The sequence below is a fragment of the Grampus griseus genome, assembly GCF_964374135.1.
Source record: "Grampus griseus genome assembly, chromosome: 18".
Lineage (NCBI taxonomy): Eukaryota > Metazoa > Chordata > Mammalia > Artiodactyla > Delphinidae > Grampus > Grampus griseus.
Window position 1 is genome coordinate 58,192,925 of NC_139012.1, and position 7,370 is coordinate 58,200,294.

The window sequence follows — 7,370 nt, forward strand, 5'->3', positions numbered from 1 at the left end:
ACAGGTCCAAGAGGAACTAGACGAGGTGTCTGGTTATCACAGTACCTCAGAACTGATTGCCACAATTGGAATTAGAATATGATTTTCTAATTCTGACCAAATATCTTTTAATTAGTATTTTATAGACGCATTAAAATTTACCAAGAATAACCTCATTAACACTTTTGAGAACACAGTGATACGTCACTAATTCAGACTACATTAACCACTGTGACTCATGGACTAGAGTAAATTTGCATTGGTATTACCTATTTTTTGAAGAAAGGATATGCTTATAAATTAACCTATAAACCTGACTCCAAAGAGCATTTTTAAGTATTTACCTGTACCATCACCTCTATACAGACAATTATATGTTGGTGGTTACCTCTAAAACTGGCCATAGTAAACATTCAAAAATCAATTGCTGAAAGAAATAAAATTTGAAACTATAGTTACAAAGCAGCTTAATCCATTAATTAAGCAATGAATCTTCTGTGATCCACTACTAGCCTGTGTATTTTAAATTTATAAAATATGTTTTAGAGAATTAGTCTATAAATCAGGTATTCCTTTACATCTAAATGACTCCAGGAAGTCTGAATTAATAACGCGTCTCTTGATAAAAACAAGGAAAATCTAAGGATAGGACAGTAAGATTCTGTTGGCTATTTCTCAAGTAATCCTAATAGATTTCTCATACCTTTTATGTCTCTTCAAATTGAGATTGTGTGTTTCATCTGGCTAAAGCCTTTTAATCTGTATTTTTTAAACAACTGAGATATCATTTATATGCCAATAAAATCCACCTGTTTCAAGTAGAGCATTCAATGAATTTTAGTATATTTACAAGGTTGTACAACCATCGCCTGTATCTAATTTTAGAACATTTCCATCACCCTAAAAGGAAACCTCATGCCCATTTATAGTCAATCACCATTCCCACTCCCAATCCATTTAATCTACTTTCTGTCTCTCTATATTTGCCCTTTTTAAAGATATTTTGTATGATGAGCATAATGCTTTTGAGGGTCATCCGTATTGTTAACTTAGATCTTTTACAACCAATATATATGGCTGTTGTGTATGTTGTCTCCTAGTCATCTTACTACAGTTTCAAGGCAAAATTTCTGCCTTGTTAAATAAAGTCAGTTAAAGAATTATAGAATAAGGTACAAAAGCTCAAGTGGACATTCCTAACGAGGAAAAATCTGTCTTTTTATACAACATTTATTATTAGCCAATTATTAAAATAACAGGCTTAGCATGTTAAAATCGTGAAAATGTGTAACTACAGAAAAGTATAAACGTTTGTCTTAATTTTACTCCAAAATAAAGCTGTTCTTACTATCTCGATTCTTTCTAGGGTTGCATTTACTTTTTTTTTTTTTTTTTTTTTTGGCTGCATTGGGTCTTTGTTGCTGCGCGCGGGCTTTCTCTAGTTGCGGCGAGCAGGGGCTACTCTTCATTGCCATGCGCGGGCTTCTCATTGTGGTGGCTTCTCTTGTTGCAGAGCACAGGCTCTAGGCGCATGGGCTTCAGTAGTTGTGGCTCACAGGCTCTAGAGCGCAGGCTCAGTAGTTGTGGCGCACGGGCTTAGTTGCTCCGTAGCATGTGGGATCTTTCCGGACCAGGGCTCGAACCTGTGTCCCCTGCATTGGCAGGCGGATTCCTAACCACTGCGCCACTAGAGAAGCCCTGTATTTACCTTTAAAAGATTATTTTCTTCAACTTTCAAATCATTTGAAAAATTGCAAGAATAGTAAGATGAACACTTTGTACCCTTCACCTAGATTTACCAATTGTTAACACACACACTCACACACATACACACACACGCACACATATACACGCAAGAGTTATCTGCATGACGCTTCAACTCTAAAGACTTTAGCATGGATCTCCTAAGTACAATAACAGTCTTCTCCATAATCATAATAGTATGATCACATTCGGGAAATATAACGTTGATACAATGCTGTTATCTAATATAAAGTCCATGTTCGAATTTCCTCAGGTACTGTTCTAATATACCTTAAAAAAAAAATCCAAAAGTTAATCGAGGAAAATCCATTGCATCTTCTTTTAATTGGAAGCAATTCTCTAGTCTTTTTCTGTCTTTCCTACCACTGACATTTTTAAAGATTGCAGACCCATCATTTTGCAATATGTCCCACAAGCTAGATTTGTTTGATTATTTCTTCATAATGAGACACAGGTTAAACTTTTTTGGTGGAGTAGGAGGGGTGAGTGCTTGGAATATTACATATGTGTTATTTTGTCTTCTCACTGCATTAAAGTATACCCAATCTTTTTAAAATATAATTATGTATGCATTTTAATGTTTACATAGTAAGTATATTCTATACAAATGTTTATGCCCTGCCTTTAAAAAAAAAGCATTATATCATCATTTTCCCATTATATGAAAATTCTTCAAAATCACTCTTGATGGATACATAGTAGTCCATCATATACTATCACCATTTGTTTGATCAATAAATCCTCTGTTGGGCTTCCCTGGTGGAGCAGTGGTTGAGAGTCCGCCTGCCGATGCAGGGGACACGGGTTCGTGCCCCGGTCCGGGAAGATCCCACATGCCGCGGAGCGGCTGGGCCCGTGAGCCATGGCCGCTGAGCCTGCGCGTCCGGAGCCTGTGCTCCGCAACGGGAGAGGCCACAACAGTGAGAGGCCCGCGTACGCAAAAGGAAAAAAAAATCCTCTATTATTACACATTTAAATTATTTCCATATTTTACTATTATAAAAGTGCTATAGTAAACACGCTTGGGCATAATATTTGTCCACATATATGGTTATTCTCTTATAATAAATTGCTAGAACAGTAATTAATATTACTGGACCAAGGGGTAGGTATAAACTTTTAAATATTGACAACTTGCTTTTGAAAAATGTGGTAACCAGCTTTCAAGAGCGCCCCCAGTGGTCCCTGCTTCCTGGTCTTCATACCCTTATGTAGTCCTGATCCATATTTTACCAGGATTGATTTGTGTGACCAAGAGAATACAGCAGAGTGATGACAGGTCACCCGCAAGGTTAGGTTATAAAAGACACTGTGGCTTCTGTCTTGGACGCTCTTTCAGGTCACTGGCCCTGAGAGCCGCCAGCTGCCATGTTTTAGGTATACGCCGGCAGCCAATGGGGAACTCCACATGGCAAGGAACTGAACTTGTTGGCCAATAGCCATTAGCCGCTGAGGCCAGCCAACAGCCACGTGAGTGAGCCTAAAAGTAGGTTCTCCTCCCCTGCTTGAGCCTGCAATGACCATCCCCAGCTACAGACTGCCCTTCCTGGGTGGCAAGGTAAGCAGTTCCTGGATCCCGACCCACAGAAACTGTGAAATGATAGATGTTCATTGGTGGCCTTGAGCTACTAAGTTTAGTAGTAACATGTTACTCAGCAATGCATAACTAATGTAAGAAAATATGCATCATTTTATATTCTCACCAGCAGGACATGAGGACCTGTTTTACCACATGGAGTTGTATTCCTTTTAAAATCATTTTATTCCAAAGATTTTTGTTTTTAAAAAAGCATCTCTTTAAATTTTGCATTTCTTAGAATACTTGTGAGGTTGATCTTTTTTCAAAAATTTAATCAATTCATGTTCTGTAAATGGATTGATCTGTCCATGTCCTTTTCTCACTTTTTCCTGCTAAAAAAAATTTCTTATTTGTACTTATGAACTCATTCCCTTTCTCCAGTTATATTGATGATAAATATTTTCCCGTTTTTAAACTTGGCTATTAATTTTGCTTATTATGTTTTTTTGGCATCAAGAAGTTTTACATTTTTTTTTTTGGATTGCAATATTTTGTGAATTATTTATTTCATAAAGTTGATATAATATATACAGTAAAAGTGAACATAAGGACCTTTCAGGCATGTCATTTTTAACCATATCAGTTTGATTTGAAAGAAGTGAAGTAGAGTTAGCAAAGACAGAACAGAGCGAACTAATGTGACCTAACTTCTCAGGGAGTGTTGTCAGAGAGTTTGAGATGCTATTTATATGTAATTTTCATTTGGGGAATATATCAAAATAAGTGACCTTGGAAAGTGTTTTAATGTGTATTTTTTTTTAATTATAAAAAGGAAAATGTTTTGTTAAAAAACAGGCTTAGAATTCTTTTCTGGGTAAATCTTAATAGTTGGAGTGGGCTTTTTAAAAGAATTTTATTTTTTGTACAATTTTTAAAGGTTACACTCCATTTACAGTTGTTTGTTTTTTAAGTGGTAGCACCGAAGACAGCTCCAGTCATTTTTATTTTTTTAAATTTTAATTTAAAGGGTACACTGTACAGCATAGGTAATTATACCCATTATCTTGTAAAAACCTATAGTGGAATATAATCTGCAAAAATACTGAATCACTATGCTGTACACCTGAAATTAACACAGTATTATAAATCAAGTATACACCAATAAAAAACTTAAAATTTTAATTTATTTATTTTTAATTTTTATTGCAATATGGTTAATGTATCATATTATGCTAGTTTTAGGTGTACGACATAGTGATTTGACTTTTTAAAAAATTTTTAGTGGAGTATATCTGCTTTACAATGTTGTGTTAGTTTCTACTGTACAGCAAAGTGAATCAGCTATATGTATACATATATCCCCTCTTTTTTGGATTTCCTTCCCATTTAGGTCACCACAGAGCATCGAGTAGAGTTCCCTGCACCATACAGTACGTTCTCATTAGTTATTTATTTTATACATAGTATCAATAGTGTATATATGTCCATCCCAATCTCTCAATTCCTTCCACCCACCCCCTTTCCCCCTTGGTATCCATACATTGTTCTCTACATCTGTGTCTCTACTTCAGCTTTGCAAATAAGGTCATCTATACCATTTTTCTAGATTCTATATATATGCATTAATATACAATATTTGTTTTTCTCTTTCTGACTTACTTCACTCTGTATGACAGACTCTAGGTCCATCCGTGTCTCTACAAATGACCCGGTTTCATTCCTTTTTATGGCTATGTAATATTCCATTGTATATATGTACCACATCTTCTTTATCCATTCCTCTGTTGATGGACATTTAGGTTGTTTCCATGTCTTGGCTATTGTAAATAGTGCTGCAATGAATATTGGGGTGCATGTGTCTTTTTGAATTATGGTTTCCTCTGGGTATATGCCCAGTAATGGGATTGCTGGGTCATATGGTAGTTCTATTTTTAGTTTTCTAAGGAACCTCCATACTGTTCTCCATAAGGAAGTTTTACATTTTTAAGTAGTCAAATTTCTCTATTTTTATCTTTGTGATTTCTTCCATTATCTTTATGCCTGGGAAGTACTGCTATGAATAAATATAGAGCAGGGTTAGAGAATGGCAGGGTGGGCGGGTGTTAATGTATGCAGGATGGTCCCAAAAGGCCTCACTGATAAGTCAACATTTGAGCAGAGACCTAAAGGAAGAGAAAGAAAAGCCACATAAATCATAGAGAAGAACATTTCAAGTGTTGATTTTTAACAAAGTTTTCCTGTATTTATTGATCCTTTTATCTGTTAATATGGTGGATTTTAGACCAACAGGTATTGGGATAAACCTTACTTGGTCACAGTGTTTTTTCTTTGTTTTTAACGGTCTATACTTATCCTAATTTTGATAAGAAACTAAAGAAAAGTAATTTACCCAAGGTTACATAGATAAGTGGTAGAACTGGGACTGGAACCCAGATCATTTCCCTCCAGTGTCTGAGTGTGTATATATATATATATATATATATATATATACACTTTTTGGTATTCTTTTCCATTATGGTTTATTATAGGATATTGAATATGGTTCCCTGTGTGATACAGTAGGACCTTGTTGTTTAACCATCCTATATATAATAGTTTGCATCTGCTAACCCCAAACTCTCAGTCCATCCCTCCCCCACTGCCCCTTCCCCCTTGGCAACCACAATTCTGTTCTCTATGTCTGTGAGTCTGTTTCTGTTTTGTAAATAAGTTCATTTGTGTCATAGTTTAGATTCTACATGTAAGTGATATCATATGATATTTGCCTTTCTCTTTCTCTTTCTGACTTTCTGACTTAGTATGATAATCTCTAGGTCCATCCATGTTGCTGCAAAGGCATTATTTCATTCATTTTTATGGCTGAGTAGTATTCTATTTTATATATTCCATTATATATATATATATATATATATATATATACATACATACATACATACATCTTCTTTATCCATGGACATTTAGGTTGCTTCCAGGTCTTGCTGGTTTTTTTAAGTTGTGGTAAAAAACACATAGCATTAAGTTTACTATCTTAACCATTTTTAAGTGTACAGCTACGAAGTGTTTAGTATATTCACATTGTTGTACAGCAGACCTCTACAACTTTTTCATGTTGCAACTCTCAAACTCTATACCCACTGAACACTAATTCTACTACTGTCCTCACACCAGCTCTTGGTAACCACCTTTCTATTTTCCGATTTTATGGTTTTGACTACTTTAGATACTTCATATGAGTGAAATCATATGGTATCATCTTTTTGTGACTAGCTTATTTCATTTAGCACAGTATTCTCAAGGTTCATCCATGTTGTAGTATGTGATAGATTTCTTTCCTTTTTTAAGGCTGCATAGTAGTCCATCGTATATATATACCACGTTTCCTTTACCCATTCATCTGTTTTTGGACGTTTGAGTTACTTCCACCTCTTGGCTATTGTGAATAGGGCTGAAATGAATGTGGGTGTGCAAATATATCTTTGAGATCCTGCTTTGAATTCTTTTGGATATATGCCCAGAAATGGGGTTGCTAGATCATATGGCAATCCTATTTCTAATTTGTGGAGGAAACTCCGTATCGCTTTCCATAATGGCTGCACCTCTGATCACAATGTATTTCTTATACATTTTTGCATGTGATTTGTTAGTATTTAATTTAGAAATTTTGCATCTAAATTCATGAGATTGGCCCATTACTTTCTTTCCATAAATTGCCTTGTCTGGATTATTTCCAAAAACCAGCCTTTGGTATTGCTGATAATCTATATTTTTATTATTTTTTCTGTTTCTTTAATTTCCATGGTTAATTTCATAATTTTCCTTTTCTACTTTGTTTTTTCCTAGCTTTTTGAATTGCACATGTAGCTCAATCATTTTCAATCTCTTATATTTTAAATAAATTCATTTACATATATGCATTTCATTCCAATTACCATTACCTTTCTAATTACCCACAAGATTTGATACGTTGTTGTACATATAAAAATATTTTATAATTTCTTTCGTGATTTCTCTTGAATCCATGAGTTCTTTTTTTTTTTTTTTTTTTTCGGTACGCGGGCCTCTCACTGTTGTGGCCTCTCCCGTTGCGGAGCACAGGCTCCGGACGCGC